The sequence below is a fragment of the Myotis brandtii genome, unplaced genomic scaffold (genome assembly GCF_000412655.1).
Source record: "Myotis brandtii unplaced genomic scaffold, ASM41265v1 scaffold1144, whole genome shotgun sequence".
Classification (NCBI taxonomy): Eukaryota; Metazoa; Chordata; class Mammalia; order Chiroptera; family Vespertilionidae; genus Myotis; species Myotis brandtii.
The window spans coordinates 457,763-475,404 of record NW_005353944.1 but is presented as its reverse complement, the minus strand read 5'-3'; the positions used below and the strand labels follow the sequence as shown (position 1 = coordinate 475,404).

Below are 17,642 nucleotides of genomic sequence, written 5' to 3'. Positions count from 1 at the left end.
ACAGGCGCCGCGTGCAGCTCGCGTCCAGCGTCCGCGGTGCATCCGTGATGGGTTATAAAAGAGGAGGAAAGTATTTCTCCTTGCTCAGCAGATTTGCCCTCCCTCGCTGCTTACTGGTTAGAAGATAGAACGTGAGCCCAGATCCGGACGAGCAGTTCACATTCCATTACGAAATTCTACACGGCTTCAGAGCCAGCAGCAGCACACATTCGGGGCACTTTGGAGTTTTTTTCTTTTTGGGGGTGGTGGTGGTGATGGCGGTGGAGATGGGTAGAAGGGTAAATAAAAAAATATAACTTTTTGGTGTGCTGAAAAACCTGCCCGAAGGTTTTCATCAGTAGCGGGATTAACCCTCATGCTTGTTTTAGAGTTTAGATTTAGGCTTAACCTTTTGAAAACCAATGGATAGAAAGGTTTCTTGTTGGATAGGGATGCTGGAAATAGGGAGGTATTTCTGTCTTGAAGAGACTTGAGATGATTTCTGCGAAGGTTGAGTTGCTAATGTGCATCCCATAATTTTGAGATATTTTTTTCTTTAAATATTCAGTGGTCTGTGCATGCACGTGAGTGTATTCTGAAATAAGTTTAATTGAAGTGGAAGGTGGAGAAATAGGAACTGCAGCGAAAGGAATGGTTTTTGTTTTGTGTTTGGGGGGCGGTGCCCCCAACCACCACCACCACATTCACAATCCTTAAAATGTATCCCCCAGATCTGGTGCTTTTTCCAGTTCTAAGACCTAATGTAACCCGGAAGTCTAAGAGGCTGAAGTCTTGGCTGAAACTTCTTCTTTTTTTGCAAACGTTTAGTTCTATGCTTCCTTCAAGAGTCACAAAGAACTTTTGAAGGAATGGGTTCAAAGTTAGTCTTCAAATTTATGCAAAGGTGAGCCACTAACTTTAAGATTATTTTTATTTTTTTATTGCTGCTTTTGGAGGGAGCCTTCTGGGTACCGGCTGATGGATCCTGCTTTGATGTGTTTTGAGCTTTGGTTACACTGATGAATTAAACATTTGAATGGCTTTTATCAAGTTTTAAATGTGTGAAAAAATACCTTCTCTCCTACCCCCTTTTTACAAAAGAAAGGGAGATCCCTTTGATTTAGTTATTTGTTTAGCTTGTGCTCCATTTTAGATTGTTAATGAACTTGCACTGTTTTATCATTCTTAAAAATACTGCTAAGCTGATTGCACTTTAGGATATTTTGTTTTTAAGGAGGATTTCCTGACTGTGTGATACTCGTAAGTGCTGCTGATGCTTACTGTTCTATAGCATATGATTCTGAGTTTTCTAGATACTAATTTTTCATTAGAAAATCAAGAATCTACGCCGTCAGTTTGTTATGTGATGGGGAAGATGGGTCTGACTCAGCTGGCAGAGGTGGTGCATCCATTCCTAACTATTTACATCATCCAACAAATGACCTTTTGACTCAAGGGTCTTCTATTTTAGATTTCTTCAGGCCGATTTCTGAGGTCTTATTTGCATCCAGGACAGGTACAGATATTGAAGAAGGGAAATAAACCTAACCTTGTTAGTCCTGCACCTGATGTACAGATGTTTATTAGTTACTTGCTGTAGGTCAGGTAGTAGCTGATTGCTATTATGTAGCTTTCATTTTTTATGTTCAATTTTGAATTGCTGTGTTGGTCCACTTCCTAGGTCAGTTTGGAAATCTTTGCTTGCTACCTTATGCTCAGTTGTCAACATCATTTACTACCTTCAGCAAAGGCTATTTCCTGATTAATAAAATTTTAAAAATTCTTTTAGGTTTATGGCATAATTAATATAAATTTAACTCCTACAGAAATTGGTTCAATATGTTCACTAGAAAGAGTCAGATGTGAATCCCTTTTGATGTTTCTATTCATTATCCTTCTGAAAAGTAGGTGATGCTCAAAAGGTCATAGGATAAGGGTTGCTAAGCAGCTAAACAGAAGGATGCTAAAATTAACCAAAGCATTTTTGAAAAGGAGTCCTTCCCTGGTTTACATTATTTACTAGCTTTAATTAATTTCTGAGTTCCCCATGTCCTTTGACCCAGGAAGGTAGGATGTTAAGTTTGTTTTGTTTTTGTTATCATATTTAAATAAGCACTCTTTCTTTTGTAAGTGTCTTTTAATTGAAGTTCAAGCTCTCTGACCAATTCTGGTGTCAAATGACAGTTCGTCTGGGGGGACTTCTTGTATATTACCTGTGTATTCAGGTTAAACCTTACATTCAGGAGGATATGTGTGAGTAACATCACTTGTATTTCATTTATTAGTAGCAGAAATTTTAGTTTGTTTTGGAAAATCTACCTAATACATGAAGCAATGTCTTAGTTCACTCCTTATTAAACAGATTAGCATTTAAAAGATAGAAATGCAGTATAGTATCAGTAGGAAGTATGCAATATAGTCTCTCCTAATAACAGGACATCATTTTCTTACCCCTTTACTGAGATTATCATTCCTTTAGGTTTTGATAGGGCTCCTCCTCCTTTTTACTCCACTTCTTCATCTCAGTTTACTCAACCCAGTTCTAAATACCTTTTAAAAATAATTATATTAGGTGTAGAATATCTTTGGAAGGACTGACCAAATGTTAGGGGGCGGGATGTGATATACATTTCTGCCATAACTATGTTCAAGGATCTTGGCGTTTTCAGTGAGATAAAATGGTTGAAATCTAACTGAAGCTGTGGTTGGTTGAAAGGCAAGTCCTCTGTAAGTCAAAAGTTTCCCTGCCTCAAGGTTACTTGTGTACATATGACCTACTGAACAGGCAAAGTTGAGTAATATTTTTATATCCAAATATAATTAAGAAATTGGATGGGTTCCTTTGAGGAGGCAGGGTATATGATTTTTTTTTTTTTCTGTCTGACTTAGGAAATGATTTTGAGTAGAAATAGCCCCGGCCCTCTTCAAAACATAGGGGTCAGATTGTGGTTTCCATGCCTTAGGGGCCCTCCCCATAAATCAGAGGTAAAAGGTGTACCATATGAAACACAGAGGGAGGCATACGATGTGCTTTCTGAAATGCATCACTTATTTTTAATTTCCCCAACTCTAATAGGAGGCAGAATACAGAGGAAAACCAGTTGAAATATTTGCATTACTACTGGGATAGAAGAATGAGGAAGATGGGAGTGAGGGGATGGACTTTTCCCTGTTATGTTAGCTGTCCTGTGGACAGTGTCATCCACTGTGCTGGTCTCAGTTTCTCTTCTCACCTTCCCTGGGTATTGACTGTTGGTATCGTCAGTTGGTGGAGATGGGGTGGGGTGGAGAGGAAGGGAGGCCCTGGAAGAGGGCACGGGGAGCTGTTTCTTCCAGCTACTGGTGCATCTTGTTTCTGATGGTACTTCAGGATACAGGTGAGCCAGTCAGCCATCAGTAGAGGTGGCTGCTGGTGAATAGGTGCTTCAGACAAAAGAAGTGGGAGAGGGTGGAGACTGTTTGTTCAGTGTGATTCAAGCAAGTAATGCTAAGAGAATTTGAAAGCCTCTGTAAAATCCCCAGGACCGGGCACTGACTGCTCCTGCAGGATTCACCTGAGGCCTTTCAGACTCCATGAGGGCGGGTGGTCCTGATAGGGTGGAGAAAGCCCAATGAAAACCCCCACATTCTTTGTCAGCCAGCCAGACTGCAGAGAAAAAGTCTCAGTGGGGGTAATTAGATAAAGCTTTTAAATGGCTCTATTTGTTTTTCCCCTGGCTGCTTGGTATCTCATCTAGTTTCCCCCCTTTTTCAGAAACTGTGGGGTAGGATTGTTATACAAATGTTTGAGACTTTTAGTGGTTTAATTACTTTGAAAATTTCCTTTCTCAATAGGGTGTACCTTGGACAAAGTTAACGTCACCCTGCTTTTGTGAAGAAGGCGTTTAATAAGATTCCAATTTTATCCTCAGAGCAACACAGTGAAGATTGGGTGGTTATATTAACCCATTTTAAAACTGTGCTGATTTCCACCCAGTGGCTGGTCATAAATCAAGCCTAGGTAGGACCCTAACCCCAGCCTAGCTCTGTACAACACCTGCTTTTTAAAGTCCGCTCGGCCTCAGAAGACTGAGCAGTAAATATACAGTACCTCTCTATTTGTGTGTGTGAATGTGTGTGTGTGTATGTGTTTAAAAAGGGACCAGATCATTTAAAACATAATTCTGTGGTTGAATCTGAAGATGTAAAGCAATTAAAAAAGAAACGTTTTAGCCTTTGGCAGCATTTCTGTTGATGAATACGATTATACACGTTTTTCCCAGCAGGTTTTCTATATTGTGGAGTTGTTGTAAGGATGAAATAAATGTCCCAGAAAGTAAAATTCTATTTATGGAAGAAAGTATTATATTTTGAGCTCAGGAAACTTTGTGGGTGCCCATCTGGATTTCCTTTCCAGAATGGTGCATAATGCCATTACTTTAGGCAGACTTTGCCTAGGATTTTATTTCCAAATCAGGGAAGGCAGCGCTTTCTTTTTTGCTTTGAGTGCGAGAGACAAATAGAACTAGCAAGTTATTCTTAGTGAATAAGAATAGTTCAATAAGGACTGGATAAGGAAAAGACCAGTTGTAAGCTTTAGGCTCTCCCTTTAAAGCTGGTTCTCAACTGAGCGGTTTTGCCTCCAGGGGGCATTTGGCAATGTCTGGAGACATTTTTGATTGCTTTGCTGGGGAGGGTGCTACTGGCCTTTAGTGGGTAGAAGCCATAGGTGGCGAACCACGGTGGTGGCCCCACAACAGAGGATTACCCAATCCCAAATGTCAGTGGAGGATGAGAAAGTGTGCTTTAAAGTACTATAGTTGTGTCTTATGTGCAGGTAGCCTGGGTGTACTCACAGTGTTGCATGTGATATATTTGAACATCTGAAATTTTATAAAGCAAGTAAGCTCTTTTTATAGGCCTGTAAGTTACCATGGTTGGCAAGTTCAAGGTTTCACAGAAACTTTGGGGTTGGGGAAAACATTAAGTGGCATCAAATGTATTTTAAAACCTCTTAGTAAATAAAAGTTCTAGAACTCATCTGCTTCTAAAACAAACCAGATTCATTGGCACCAGGAAGCTGTTCTGGTAGGTGGCTCAGCTTTCCAAGTCGCTTCTTCAGTCATTTAGGAAACTTGCTCTGGGGCTGTCATCTGCCAGGTCTCCCTCACGTTGTAATTTATGTGGAGTATACCACCACCCCCCCTTTTAAAAGTGTTTGAACTAGCCCTTACTCGATTGACAGTTAATGCTTCTGCACTCCTAGTCACCCTTATTTTGTTGTTGTTTTTTTACGTATTTTGCAAAATTCTTACATAACTATTCGCCCTTTTTACAAGACAGTGTTTTGAAGTCTGGTCCTCTGTTCCTACGTCTTCTCTTTGAGAGGGTGGATGGCAGACCTGCTGCCAGGGCTGGAAGGGCTAGGGAGAGAACATGGGGAAGAGACTGTGGTTATTTTTATGTTCCTGGGATGCCAGGACCTCAAATACACAACAAAGGTGGTTGATTTAAAGGGCGGGGGGGGGCGGGGGGGGGGAGGGATATACAAATATAAAACTGAATTCTTCAGACCAGAAATGTCTCAGTTAGGGACAGGAGTGATCTTTTAAGCACAGGTGCCACTTGTCCTGGATTCTCACTTACCTTCTAGAACAGTGATGGCGAACCTTTTGAGCTCGGCGTGTCAGCATTTTGAAAAACCCTAACTTAACTCTGGTGCCGTGTCACATATAGAAATTTTTTAATATTTGCAACCATAGTAAAACAAAGATTTATATTTTTGATATTTATTTGATATATTTCAATGCCATTTAACAAAGAAAAATCAACCAAAAAAATGAGTTCGCGTGTCACCTCTGACACGCGTGTCATAGGTTCGCCATCACTGTTCTAGAAATATGTAACTCTTGAAGGTAGCTTTTTGCACATCCTAAATCAGTGGACAGACTGTCAGCAACCAGTTCGCATCCATTGGTGCTGATGGGGCTCGGTGGCGGGTTCTAAAGCCACCTGCACCCTTCAGTACAGTAATAAGAGCCATGGATTCTGATGCTCTTCTGCCTCTCCTCCTGCTCTCTATCTCCATTTACAACTTTCCCCAAGCTGGGACCTTTTGTCACCCTGATCACCTGCAGGTACCTCAGAGGTAACTTATAAAAGTCATCCCTTCCCTTCTAGAATCTGATCTGGAATTCACCATCCACCCAGTCTTCCAGGCCCGAAAGTGCATTGCAGTCCTTACCTCTAGTCTCTCTCAACCCTCAGCCCCCAGGTTCAATTAGCAGACCTCCCTGAAACTTCTCTCTAGTCTAACTCTGGAACCCAGTGTCCCACTGCTCCTGACCTAAGGCCCTCATCATGCCGCAAACGCCTCCTCAGTTAATTTCCTATCACCAGTGGGTCGGAACTCCAGTTCATTCTCTGTTCTGCTCAAAAGCTAAAGCTGCACATGGTGTTTGCCTGCTGAAAAACATCGCTTGGCTCCCTTTTGTCCACAGGAAGAAATCCAAACTCCTCAATTTGGCACACAAGGACCTTCATCATCTGCTTCCAAATTGTCTTTCTAGTTTTAGCTCTTGCCACTCTCTCCTATACACCATTGCTACACTGAATACTTTCTCGCTACTTCTGCTTTTACATGGATTGGTCATTCTGTATTATCCCCATCCACTTGTAGTAAACAGCATTTCTTAAATCTTTCAAGACAAATCTCAAATTCCACCTCTTGCAGGGAGAATTATATCCTCCACCCAGATTAACTCACCCTCATCTGTCTAGTCTGTCAGTTGTATTTTACCTGTTCACATGTTCTCTCCCAGACCCAACCCCCCCCCCCCCACCCCATCAAGAATAGGGAGAGCCTTGGCCAGTGTGGCTCAGTTGGTTGAGCATCATCCTGTGCACCAAAGGGTCGCTGGTTCAATTCTTGGTTTGGGTGCATACCCAGGTTCTGGGTTCAATCCCCGGTCAGGGCTTGTGCAGAAGGCAACCGATAGATGTTTCTGTCTCACAATGATATTCTCTCTCTCTCTCTCTCTCTCTCTCTCTCTGTCTCTGTCTCTTCTGCCTCCCTCCCTTCCTCTGTCTCTAAAAATCATTTAAAAAAAAAAAAAGATTAGGGAGGGACTTTTACTCCTATTTTTCCATCTTCTGTACCTAGCTCAAGTTGGTGCTTATTTGATAATAACTGTTGATTTAAATCATTTTCTAATACAAAAATTAGAGTTTTTGAAGAGGTGCATGTTATTTTTGGAGCACAGGTAATTTGGAAGCTAAGTCCTAAATATCAGTAAAAAATAAGAGGAAGAAATAGATATAAACTAACATCTTCAGCACACCAATCAGGCAGAGATTTGGTGCTAAGTGCACACTGGTGGTAAAGAATTTGAATTACAGACATTTTAAAATAAAAGTTTGCTCAGCTTAATTTACTTGAAATTTAAGAGAAAAAGACCATTGTTAATGCCTGATTGCACTAAAAGCTGTCACACTCGGGCCCTTACTAATTATAACCACTTTTGATTGGCTATTGGTTTGAAGTTTATATTAAATGGGAGAGATGGGCACACAGATCAAAGAACAAAATCATTTCAGAGCTCCAGTGTGTGGGCCCATTTTCTCTGCTTAGTTAGATTTTTGTTTCATTAGTGGTATGAGTTAATAGGAGTGGTGGTCTGTGTATAATTTAACTTTTCTTTTTTCCTTTAGTCCTTGGGTTTAAAACAAAATACCAAGCCAGAAACCTACGGGATATGGGTCTTGCTTTCTTTGTGTGTGTGTGCATGTACAATATACATACTTGATAGAGGTCAGTGATACATAATATTTATACAAAGAATAATTTTCACTGTTTTAGGGGAGCTTCATTTATGCTGAGACTTTATTGTTAGAAAAAGCCAAACCTACTTCTGAATATACAAAATCAAATCAAAATCTTTTCTTAACTTTCTTTTAGAAGTGGCACAAATATCTCCAGAAATAGGGGAGGTACCAAGAAGATGGGGTGAGAGGCGTTTTGCCTGTGGACACTCTTGTACCTTTACGTTTTGAGCCATGTGAATGAGTTTCCTTTTCAAGCAAGGAATTAAACACATTTTAAAAGCCATTTCTCTTCCACTTTAGGGCATTTAATTGTTTTGGGGGATAAATGCATAAAACTGTTTAGTGAACCTCTCAAATAGGTTTCCCCACAACTTGGCTAGTTAAACCTACATTGGATTAAACTGTCCTACTTAAAATTTTAAACCAAATGTAATTTAAAGAAGGCTTACCTCTTATATCTCTGAATTTAATTTGTGTTTAAATCGTGAAAAATAAGATTTCTGAGATCCATTTGTGGCTTAAATGGTAAAACTTCCTAACCCCCTACTTCTAAATATTATATCAAGTTGGAATCAGTATCAGATTCAATATCCTTTTGGAAAACATTTTTTCCCCCAACCCAAAATTTGCCAACCTCATAGTGGCTTTTTAAAATAAAACATTTATAGGTCTTTAGTTATTGATTTTTATTTATTCAATAAATATTTGAATACCTACTATGTTTTTAAGCACCAAGGGTACTCGTAGGAGAAACAATTGCTAGTTGCTTCATAGACTTTCTGTGCTAAGTGCTAAAAGTTAAATATGACAAGAACATGTGAAGTGAAATTTGTCCTCTGAGTCTGTGGGAGAAGCAGAGGATGCTGGGAGGCAGATCAAGGAAGGCATTCCTCAAAATTAGCATTTGAGCTAATAGCTGAAGGGGATGGTGAAGGGAAGGAGAGTGTGTTTGAGGACAGACAGCTAATACAAAAGGCCCCGAGGTTGGGGTTGGAGAGGACGTGTGGCCACTGAGATGAGAAATGTGGGTGTGTGTGTAGAGGGAAAAGACGAAGTAAATGACATGCATGGTGACGTAGATAGGAGCTAGAGCATGCTGTTTGTAGCTCACCTTCATTTTGGAATTTTTTTTTTCTTAACTCTGGGAAGCCATAGAGGGTATTAGGCCTAGGAATGGCATTGATGAGGTTTGCATTTGGAAAGATTACTCCTGCCCAGACTGGAGAAGGAGGAAACTATTTTGCCTTCCATTTCAAGATTGGTGAGAAGGCTAGTTTTTCAAAACTTTGAAAACCAGTGGTGGCTTGGAGTATGATGGCAATGGTTGTGTTTTTTTTAAATATATTTTTATTGATTTCAGAGAGAGGAAGGGAGAGATAGAAACATCAATGATGAGCGAGAATCATTGATGGGCTGCCTCCTGCACTCCCCCTACTGGAGATCGAGCCCTCACCTGGTGGGTATGTGCCCTTGACCGGAATCGAACCTGGGATTCTTCAGTCCCCAGGCAGATGCTCTATTCACTGAGCCAAACCGACTATGGCCTCTGGGTTTGACAGAGATTTATGAGGTAGGAAGGACTTACAGCTGGGTGGAGTGGGGTGGGGTAGGGTGGGGAAGAGGGAGAGGACTTTCAGGTTTCTGGCTTTTGTAGCAGGTGGATGGTGATACGCCTTTCTTTGAGATCAGAAAGCAGGATTAAGCAAGGTTTATGAACAAAGTATCTTTAAATAGTTAAATATTTATGTTTTCAATTTTCCCCCAGCATTTTCTCTACTTGTATTATTTTCTATTGGTTAAAAATTATATACCTGGCATGGATGAAGCACAAAAAGTGTTTATAAAAGTGAAAAAGGGAAGTTACGGTCTTCCGTATGGAAACAAACAGATGGCTTCCTCCTTGCCTCCCCTCTCCTTTTCCTTCTTCCTTTGAATTCCTGATGCCAAAAGGAACATGGGTGGTTTCGTGTAGATAGCCTGAGCTTCTGCATGATTTTCAGATGAGATATGCAGCTGAATCTGAAGGGCATTTAGGCTGCTGTTTGTTTCAGTGATGCTTTATCTGTGACTGAAGCGTAGGGCTGAGGGGAAGAGGCTTTGGGTAAGAACAACTTAGGACTCTCAGAATTGCTCAAGCCTCTTTTCCTTAGTGTTAGGACTCCTTTCATGACCTGATTTTCCAGTTTATTTCTTAGTTGCTCAGTGGTCACCTGACGCTCCGAATGTCTCAGACCGACAGCAGTATTTTGCTTGACCAGTAATCTGTGTGAAAACAAAGTTCATTCGTAAACAAAACTTGTGTATCTACTGTGTGCCAGGCTTTACACTAGATCTGTGGGTGCCAAAGAAAAAGATTTAATCCCTTTCACAAGGAATGGAGGTTGTCCCCACTGAGCGATTGTGTAGCCTGTATTTGAACACCTCTGGTGATGGCAGACTTGCGACCCAGGCAGTCCTTGGGTTTTTACTGCCTTAATTAACTCTTTTTTTTTTTTTCAAGGCAAACAAAATCTTTGTGGAAAGAGATAGAAAGTGATGTGTTTTCCGCTGAGTTGGTAAAAACCAGAAGCCGAGTGCAGGCATGCTGCCTTGTGCAATCTGACCCTCCGAGAGCTCCATTTGTGAGTGCTCTGCGCGGCTCAGTGAGGGCCACCCTCACTCATTTCTTTTCTCCTCTACCCAACTCCTGCTTCCGAAGGGTGACTGCCTCACTTGCCTGCATAGCCATCCCTTTGTGTGTGAGCTGGGGCGCCATCCTTTAATATGTCTCAGAAGAAGGTCTTAGCAGCCCTCCCCGATTTGGGTAATGCTTTTCTTTGATGTCATCCCAGTGACACTTCTCCTTTACCGTGTCAGTCCTGACGTCACCTGAAGGTCTCACTGGGCGCCAGTGAGCCTCGGTCATTTGCTCACATTAGGGAGAATGAGATTTTCCATCTCTTGCTGAGGAGCTTAGGTGTTCCTGCATCACTGCCACCATAAATCCCCTTAGAGCAGGTCACCCTGCATTTGATAAGACTAACTGATAAGGGGAAAAGACCTTGCCCTCCCACTTTTTTTTTTTTTTTTCTAACTGAAATAGCTTGGTAAGGAGATGCTGGGAAGAAAAGCTTTAAAAACTGGATTTAAACGTGTTTTTTGAAAATTGTAATCTTAACGTATTGTGTAAACAACCCAGTCTTTCACCCAAGCAGAAATGTGGATTTGTAGGTCTAATGAGAAGCTTGTTGCAAATAGAGCTTACTAGATAATGGCCCTTTTAAGGAACATCCAAAATTGGTGTCAGTGACCACTTTTGGAAAACACATCCATAACGGCTCGATAACGGTGACCATGCACTCTATCTAAACAGTTGTGTACTTGTGTCCTTGGTGTTGCTTTCTGAGGGTTCGTGGTGTTAAGTTCCCTAGCCTTTGGGGTGTTGGAATGTCTTCTATGTGGCTGCCTTCTGGATATGTTAGACCATCTACTGTGTTAAGATCAACTGAATGAAACTTGAATATATATACTAGTATGTATATTTTTTCTTTTTTTATTGATTTTTTTTTATAGAGAGAAGAAGAGAAAGGGGAAGAGAGAGAGAAAGAGAGAGAGAACTGGTTGCCTCCTGCATACACCCTGACCAGGGATTGAACCAGTGACCTTTCCATGCAGGGGATGATGCTCAATTAACTGAGCCACACCTGCCAGGGCAAAAATTGACTACATATATTTTATGTAAAGCTCTTGAAGAGGTTAATGAACTAAGTTAATAAAGAAATACATGTGCCCTAGCTGGTTTGGCTCAGTGGATAGAGCATCGGCCTGTGAACTGAAAGGTCCCAGGTTCAATTCCGGTCAAGGGCCCGTGCTCGGGTAATGGGTTTGATCCCCAGTGGGGGGCTTGCAGGAGGCAGCTGATCAATGATTCTCTCTCATCATTGTTATTTCTATCTCTCTCTCCCTCTTCCTCTCTGAAGTTAATAAACATATATTTAAAAAAGAGAGAGAAAAGAAATACATGCTTTGGTTTTAGTGAGCTTTCCCCAAAGAAGTTCAAAGTGGATAAGTCAAGCCAGGTCTTGTGATGCTTCTTAAGGGTGTCTGTGATATGTTCCTTCATTGTGAACCCAAAGCCACTGTGGTCTTGCTAAGAGTGTGACATTGGATACACGCTGTAAAGATTACTTTTTCCTCGGGCAATGGCTGCTCTGCCTTAGAATGGGTGAGTGCGGTGCAGGGGGGTCCTTTTGTGGCTTTTAAGTGTTGAGAATGGGCAGGGAGGGGGCACCCACCTCTTCTTCGTACCCCTCTTCTCATTTTTGTTGTTTTTGGCTCTTTTTGAGCAATCCTTGATGTTGATGTGAGTGAATAATTGTGGCATGTGTCTTGTGAAGCTTGCTTTGAGTTTTTATCAATCTACTGGAGAGGAGATGGTGTGTGGTCATGTGTCCCCGTTGTGGTATAGTCAAGAAAAAAGTGTGTGTGTGTGTGTGTGTGTGTGTGTGTGTGTGTGTAGGGGAGGTAGTGCGGATAGCACTGGCCACATGATTATATTTAGAGAACGTGATCACATGGCCCCCAGCTTTATTTCACTGTGTTCTTTGTGGTAAGTGGAACTTTGGAGGGCACCCCTGGCTTGCTTGTCTCTGCGAAGTCTGATGGTAGCTCGTGCTGCCTCCCGTATCTCCACAGAAAAAGGAGACGGAAATCCAGCTATAAACCACAGACACAATGTGGTGATTCATATTATAAAGGCATCTACCCAGGGTGCATTTAAATATGTTCAGCAGAGTGCATTTGAGTTACAAACCTCCTTTGGTGAGAAGCATCATTAGTCAAGGCCCGCTTGTATTTGCTTTAAATCAGATAAATCAGAAGTTAAGTCTATCAGTTTCTCTGCTGCCCTTGCTGGACTGAATCCATCTGACTCCAGTCTGATAATTTTAAATTGTTCCACTTTAATTTTCACCCCTTTTTGGTTGTTAGGCTTTTCATGTGGAAAAACTCTTAGCATGAGAGGAGTGGGAACAGTATTTATTGAGCAAGTTCTAGTTACCACGGTCCCAAATCCTTTACATGGGTCATCATTCATTCCTCATAACAACCCTTTGACCCTGTGATGTAGGTACAATTATTATCCTCATTATTCAGATGAAGAAATTGAGACCCAGAGAGGCAGCTAGTAGGAGTCACACAGTGCAGCCTGACTCCAGAGCCTGAGCGTGGAGCCCCTGCCAGACTACCTCCCATGGCATGATATGTTCACTAAGTAAGTATCCCCTGAAAACTTGCTGTGTGCAGAGCCCCATGGTACACATCTAGGGAAAGATGGGCAAGAACAAGTGCGTGATGGGGTTGCTGGCTTCTGGAAATAGTCGGTTAAAACTTACCTGTGAAATAGGTCATTCTCTCTGTTGACGAGTTAGAGCAGCGCTTCTGTGGAGATCAGGAGGGGGACTTGCAGAGGTGGTGCTGGTTCACAGGGAGCCACCGGGAAGTGCTACCCCAGAGTGGCCGGGCCAGCACTGTCGGAGAGACCCTGTGCAGAGGTAGGGTGAGGCCTGCACACATCCTGCTGGAGGGTAAAATTGTCCCCAAGTTCCCATTGAAGGGGTTCCAATGGAAGGGAGATTGTCTTTCACACGGTGGGAGAAAGTGGGCTTGGACGGGGGGCTTCTGCTGGTCCTGTGTGTGGTGGGCAGTGGGTGCATGCCTCAAGTGCTTTCTGTGGACACTCACTGTTAGCCTCACTGAGAATGCTTGAGTTCTGTTTCCAAGTAAGAATAGTGTGTTGGCCTCTTTTGGGGAGCCTGGAAACTGTCAGTTCTGTAAGCGTTTGGGGGATTGAGTATTGCTTTGGGTTTCTGTGCCTTGAAAACAGGTCTGTTGTTGTTTTATGTTATAATGGGTTATTGTCATTTTATTTCATATATAAATTTAAGATTTTGCCTTGAAATTGGTATTGGAGGCAGGACTGGCGGTGGAAGAGGCCCAGCGATCTGTGGTGCTAGTGAAGTAGGCGCAGCAATGGGATTGATCTAATTATTGACCTAATCTGAAAAGGTGTCCATATTTAAAGGAGACAGCCTGGGGTAGGTATTTTTTTTGTTTTTATTTTGCTTTTTAAGCAGTAGGAGCCATGTGCACTGGAGGATCTCCAGTCTTAGGATGTTTTGGGGATGGGCTTACTTACCAGTGTGCGTTATTCCTCCCCTTTTGTGGGGGTGCCTGAGCAAGTTACAGAACTCGCAGGTCTTGAATTATGATGAGTACTTAATGGTCTATTTTCTGTTTCTGGTGGGTCTGTGGAGAAGGATTGTTTTGAAATTAATTAACAAACAGGAAATTTCAGCCTTGTGTGCCACCAGCTCAATTACAACTGAGCTATCTTCTATTTACTGCTACTGCTATTACGACTTGTTTTGCTCATGACAGTTTGCTAGTTTCATCAGAAGAGAGAAAAGAGGTCTAGATTGGGAGACCAGCAGTCTGTGCTTTCTTAGGTATGAATACTGCCATCAGCTTCCTCGTACTGGAAACCACTCCTTGCCACGTGCCCCAGGTACCAGGATCTGGGGGCGCAAGGATGAGTACAGCCTGGTCCCTGCCCTAAAATTCACTAGGCATCAAACCAGCAGAGGCACCAGGACAGGCAGAGGACCTGGAAGTGGGAAGTGGTCAGGGAAAGAGGAAATGATGTCTTCAGATGTGAAGGGCTGACCATGTGGAGAAGCATGTGGGGAAGGGAAAATGAACTTCTAGGCAAAAGAACTGTAAATACAGGCCCTGGAGTACAAAAATACGAGGTTTATTTGGGGACAAGATAGGGCAGGAGTGTGACTAGGGTTGAGGGTGCTGTGTTGAGTTAGGATGAGAGGGGTGGTGACTAAACAGACAGCTCTGTCGGGTAGGCCATCAAATGCTTTGAAGTAGAGTGTGATGTGAGCTGCTCTGTTTCAGAGAGAGAACACCGCTAACCCTTTAGAAAAATTAGGCAGTAGAGGAGACTTGTTAAGCAAAGTGCAGAATAAACTTGGAATTTGGTGCCATATTTAGCAGAATAATTTCTCCCCCTCCCCATTATTTTCCAGATTTTTCAGCCCAGGACCTGTGGGCAGCCATCTGAAGTGTTGTTAAATGATTAGAAAAGTGGACCTTTATTTTCAGCGAATGGAATTCAGTTTAACAATGTATAAACTTCCTTAGTTGTGTTATGCTCATTAGTACTTACTTAAGCTCATCGAGGGTAGTGGAATTAGTTAGAGAAAAGAGACTTGATTTTTTCCCCCCTTAAAAATACAGGGTAGGGCTAAAGTAGGTTTACAGTTGTGAGTACACACAGCACGGAGTTTATTCTTGTATTATTATTTATTAATTACTGTAGTATTTTCCATACAAACAATTATAACCCTATTTTTACCCTGCCCTGTGTTGAGGGTGGACACTGTTGTCAGAAGGGGACTGTTTATTCATTTTAAGCACAATTTTGTCAGGAGTGAATGTGGGCTTGGAGAGGGAGCAGGCAGAGGGCTATTTGTGAGTTTTTTTGTTTTTTAAATCCTTACCTGGGGATATGCTTTATTGATTTACAAGAGGGAGGGAGGGAAAGAGAGGAAGAGAGAGAGAGGAGGGGAGGGAAGAAGAGAACGAGACACACATGGATCAGTTACCTCTCATACACACTCCAGGGATCAAACCCCCACATAGGTACCCTGACCAGGAATCGAACCCGCCACCTTTTGATCTATAGGACGACACTCCAACCAACTGAGCCACCAGCCAGGACTTTTTATGGTCTTGATGACACTGTGGATGGAGGCTTTAGCAGTGGTTCCAAACCTTCTGGCCCTTTAAATACAGTTCCTCATGTTGTGACCCAACCATAAAATTATTTTCGTTGCTACTTCATAACTGTAATGTTGCTACTGTTATGAATCGTAATGTAAATATCTGATATGCAGGATGGTCTTAGGCGACCCCTGTGAAAGGGTCGTTCGACGGCCAAAGGGGTCGCGACCTACAGGTTGAGAACCGCTGCTTTAGGCGATGAAAGACACTGGTGGAAATAGAATCTGTTCAGGCCATGCTCACCTGCGTAGCATTTGCATTTACCCAGGTAACTGCTCTGCACTTCATAGGTTCCCAGGCCTCTGCTGGGATTCCAGCTCCCTCCCTGGAGCTCAGCCAGGAAAGGGGGTACTGTGCGCCACCCAAGGCTTAAAAAATCTGGGGCAGGGGATGTGAAGGGAGTCAGATAGCAGGCCTCAAAGACAGTTAGTGGTTTATTAATTATTGTAGAGGCCCAATATTGCCTTTACTCTTAGGTTTTCAGAGTCCACTGTCCTCGAGGGAGGATGTGTTCACTTTTTGTATGTGTGACTTTATGCACTTCAAAGCCTATACCCACAGACTAGGGGGCCTGGCAGAGAGGGTTGTGACAAATTGGGTAGGCCCCTGTAGATTCAATAGTTTGGTAATTTTCATCACCCAAAATTGTTATATGTTACGATTTAACGAACTGATGGCAACCTTTTTTTGTTCAGTTTTGTTCTCATTTGAGTTAGAATTATGCCGGAGGAAGTGGGATGCCGGTAAGCTGTTGTGGGGCTTTGGGGGCCCAGGAGGGAAATTGGGGTGGAGAAGCATCTGAACGTGCCGCGGAGTGGTTCCCTGTGCCTGTGTGACCAGCCAGGGCATACTGGTGAGGGAAGGGAGTCACCATATGCCCAGGGGCATGCTGGGGTTGCCTCTGTTATTGCATGGTTGAGGTGCACTATTCTCCTTTTTTAAAGACAGGAAACAGGCTTAGAGATGTCCACATTTCTGAGATCTTGCAGCTAGTTAGGCTACCAGGAAGTTTTGTGGCCCATCTCCGTTGGCTTTTGGGAATTTATTTTGTTATACAAAAATCTCATTAGACCTGGGTACTTGCAGAGTTCCTAGCCCAACAATTCTGAACATTGACTTGGTTCATTTGTCCTGATTTTTTAACAGTTTGCTTGGATTTGAGCATAACACATTATTTGAATGCCTCAAAATTTGTCTGAACTATTTCTAATTGACCTGCGGATGCTAGTTTTAAGCATGGTGGTTCTTGTCTGTAGGAGTGCAAACTGAACTCTGAGCCAGGTACCCTGGGAAGGCTCAGGCTTATGGAAAAAGCATGGGGTGAGGTCCAAGCGGGGAGGGGCAGGGTGGGCTGGGGCAGAGTTGGAGCTTTCTTCCTGTAGGTGCGAGTCCTAGGTTTTGAGCAGGATGGCCTGAGGAGGCTTTGCAGACATCCTTGGAGGGGGAGCATGGCTGTGCCTGTGCCTGCGTGGCTGCTGTGGCTCACTTCACTGTTTATTTCTGGCCCGAGGCTGAGAGCGCATCTCAGCAGCTGGTACAGGATGAACCAAGCAGCACTCAGGATCTCCGAGTTGCCTAAAGCCACTGGAATAATGCATACACACAGGCAGGCTTTATTTCTTTACAGCCATAGACTTGTTTAAAAGCTGAATCACATACTCTGGCTCAGTATTTGACTTCTTAGCTACCAGCTCCTGGTGAGCCACTCTCGAGAGGGTGATGTGGGGTAGGTAAGGCACGTAGGGCAACGGGAGCTCTGTTTGCATTTTGGGCCCTGACACAGAAGGGTTGGGTTCAGATCCCTTTGGTCTGGTATATCTCTTTGGGGACTTGTTTACTTAAATACTGTCTCATGTTTACAATGTTGATCTATTGGTTTCTGTGTTAATAGCACTAGTGTAGCTCTCCTGGCTCATGTGTGTTCTGCATTGTGGTATGTGGAGACCTGGTCTGCAGTACTACCAACACCTGCCCAGGTGCTGCAGCCCTAGATGGGACTTGAGCCCAGCCTGCCTCCCTCCCCTGCCCAC

General features: G+C 42.9%; 1 protein-coding gene across 1 annotated transcript in view; it reads left to right on the top strand.

Annotated features, from left to right (window-relative positions):
* Positions 1-17,642, top strand: part of RREB1 (ras responsive element binding protein 1) — a 146,361-nt gene that overhangs the window by 1,665 nt on the left and 127,054 nt on the right. The gene's annotated exons all lie outside the window — the stretch shown is intronic.